We start from the raw sequence: 3,752 nt of genomic DNA, 5'->3' as shown, positions 1-3,752 counted from the left end.
TTGAGGATGTACGTGATGCATCTGTAGTAAAAGTGGGAAGAGTATCCTCCACTGGTAGAGTTCACCTACAAAAATGGGTATCGAGAATCTTTGAGGATGAGTCTGTTTGAGGCATTGTATGCGCTAAGTTGTAATGCTCCCATCAGTTGGAGTGATCCAATTAACAGGGTGTCGATTGGACCGGACATGTTAGCGGAAATGGAATGGGAAATGTAGGTAATCAAGAGGAATTTGAAAGCAACATAAGATAGGCAGAAGAGCTATGCAGATCAAAATAGGTTGTTCAAAGAGTTCTAGGTTGGGGAACATGTGTACTTGCGCATCAAACCGAAGAAGAGCTCCTTGCGGATTGGATCTTGTGCCAAGTTGGCACCACAATTTTGTGAACCTTTTAGGATCATTGAGAGGATTGGGTCAGTATCCTATCGACTTGCATTGCCTCTAACAGTTAAATTCCATGATGTTTTCCATGTGTCATTTCTTAAGAAGTATGTTAAATATGTTGATCATGTGATTAACTGGTCTGTATTGCAGGTGGAAATAGATGGAGAATTCCAGCCAGAGCCTTAATGTATATTGTAGAAAAAGGTTTTCATGCTTTGGAACTGAACAATCGAGCAGTTTAAAGTGCAATGGAAGCACTTTGGGCCCGATGAAGCTACAAGGGAGATGCCGGATCAGATGCGGGTTATGTATCCTTCATTATTCATTGGTTGAGTGGATGTTTTGGTATATGTCTTTAGTATATGTTTTGGTATATGTTTTGGTGATGTTTGGTATATGTACATATGTATATGGATGTAAATACCACCATGAGCTATGTTATAAAGCTCCAATAAGCAATATGGATGTCATGTCATTATAGTTGTCACATTGACATGTTGGTTTGCTTTTCAGCAAGGTTATCATTGTAAATACTACATCGAGCTATATTATAAAGCTCCATGGGAAGTATGTTTGATTTTCAATGGTTTTTCTATGGTATAGGTGTGGTTGAACATCAAGGATGGTGTCCCCAAAGGTGGAGGGTTCTGTAACATCCCTAGTGAAAATTCATGTAATAAAATAAAATAAGGGCAAAATAATAACCACGGTTGATGGGACACTTATTCCAAGCTGAATGTTGGGCAAAACATCCTAGTGTGGGTGTTCATTGGTTTGTTCTGGCTAAGAAAATTGGAAAAGGAAATGGCATGTTGAAGGAAATGTAACTAGGCTAGGTCTTCATAAATGTAATTTAAATATTTTTACTTATTCAAGAAAAGATAAATTATTTTGATATTATTTGTCAATGAGTTTCTTGCTCATTGAAAATAGGTCAAGCACATTTTGAAGTGCTTCTAGAGAGTCAAAGTCAAAATGTAATTATGAGGAGACCCTTTGATGGCATGTTACATCATGTATGTCAACATACAAGGTCATGGGAACACCTCCAAGCCAAGTTAAATCCTTTCCTCGCATCAACGTAGTCTCCAAGCAGCAAAATAATGAATAAAAGTTGAATTATGATGAAATCGTATAGTCGACCTAATGGACAGTCAAGTCGGCCTAAAGAGTAGGGACAAACCTCTATTTATAGAGGTTGTCCACTCCAAAGACAACACATCAATTGTGCTTTAAAATCCGCAAGAAAAAAGATAACATGAAGGACGAAGAAAAGCCAAGGTAAAGCTCTACAAGAGCAACGAAGCAAGGAGGAAGAACAACGAAGTTTAAAGGGACTATCTCTAGGGTTCACACAGTCACACATGCGAGGGAATGAAGGTTTGTCTACGGTCATTACAACAGGAAATCATAGTGGAAAAATATCCTTGTTCTGGGTTAATAAACAAGGCCTATATGGCCTCCCCATCCAGCGAAGAAGGAAGGAAAAGACTGCGAATATAAGAGGATTGCTTTAAGGTTTCTATCCACACGTGCAAAGATTTCAAAAGTGAACTATTTCAAATTTAACAGCAGATGAAGGCAACACATTGAGAGACCTCATTTGGATGTATAACTAGGTCTACAATGTCTCTAATGAAAACGAAGAAGGTTCTCCCTATAGCGAAGTAAAGAAGCCCTAAAGTTCTAGGGTTTCTCCTAAGAAGAAGAGAAGTCTAACTTGGACAAACAGCAGAAGAAGGACGAAGTACTAAGGAGCTAAGTACCGGAAGGAAGAGGTCCATGTGCCAGAAGTTATAATGCAGAAAGAGGAAGAAAATGACTCATGCTTGGAGGATATCCTAGTCAAGGGTCTAAGGTTTGGTAGTTGTTCAAATAAGAAGCTTCAATAAGAGAAAACTTACAAAGGGTTTTCCTCTCAAGAGTGGAGAGGTTTTGTCCCTGACAGAGAGCCAAACTTTGTGTTCTTGTTATTTTTTTTGGTAGCAGTTTGATGAAACACACACACTAATAAGAAGAAGAAGATAAATTTTAAGAGTGCATCACAAATTGTTATCAAATAATGAAGAATCACTTTACTATACTTTTCCCTAGATTCTTCAACATGGTATCAAAGCTAAGGTGACTCAAAAAGGATAGGGCAACTCAATAACACTCATCAAGGAGAAGCATCAAGCCTAGAAGTCTCAATCACTTCAAGGTCAAGAAGGGTATACAATCCATTACTCATCAAGAAGGTCTACAAAGCTAGAAGAAGAGCCTTACATAAAGGCACCTACAAAGAAGAACAGATTGAAGCAAGACCTACGTCAAGCTACAAGTATTCAAGAAAACCTCATCACCAAGCAAATATACTTGGAGAAGGCAACTTGAAGAACATCAAGATCCAGGGAAGACAAGCCACCGAGCCTTCAAGGACGAAGCAAATCCATTACATCTCAAAATCTATCAAGTAAGTACATGTCCCCTTTGGAATATACGCCATTGTCTTTTTGTAATGAAAGCAATAAATTGGTAGGTACCAATAACTTTCTTGCATGGAAGAAGAGGACCGATCAACTACTCAAGGAGAATGAACTCCTAGATCATGTCAAAGGGAATATAATTATCTCTGCTAAGGAACAGACTCAAGCCTTAGCCAAGTATAATAAGGATGAGACAAGAGTTCAAAGGATTCTGATAGAATCAATCAAAGACTCTCTCATTCCTTATGTCTCCAAGTTTGAGGCATCAAAAGAAATTTATGATAAGCTAGTAGAGTTATTCTAGGTATCCAAAACCAGAGAAGTAATATCTCTGATGAATGAATTATACAAGATAAAGATAACAGAGGAAGGAATATCTCCCTACTTCATGAAAATCTCTAAAATGAGAGATCAACTTCAAGAGCTTGGGGAAGTCATGTCCGATAAAGAGATGAAAATTGTAGTACTCAATTCTCTACCTGAGGAGTGGGGAAACATCACATCAGTATATGCCAAGAAGGAAGAACCACTCTCAATGAAATGTGGTCTCTACGCAGGACAGAGGAAACCAGACTCAAGGAGAAGAAGAAATGTGGGATCAAAGGATCAAGCATTTGCTACCATGGCCAAAATAAAAGGGTAAAGTTGGCAAATTTGGTCCACGGAGAACAAAAAACAAATACATGTCTAAGATCCAATGCTTTGGATGCCGAGAATATGGGAATTACAAAAGGAATTGTCCTAAGATTAAGGGGGAAAAACAACCAAAAGAATAAAAGCATAAGCTCACATTGACTCCAATAGGTGAAAGAAGAAGGAAAGAAGAACCGAAGGAAGATCTCTGGATCTCTACTATGACTAGGTCAAACTCTTTACTTCTAGACTTATTTCAAAGTTTTGAGT

This window comes from Pinus tabuliformis, chromosome 6, assembly GCF_031772625.1.
Source record: "Pinus tabuliformis cultivar Carrire ecotype Pingquan chromosome 6, CPIR1, whole genome shotgun sequence".
NCBI lineage: Eukaryota > Viridiplantae > Streptophyta > Pinopsida > Pinales > Pinaceae > Pinus > Pinus tabuliformis.
Note: the sequence above shows the minus strand (reverse complement) of the source record.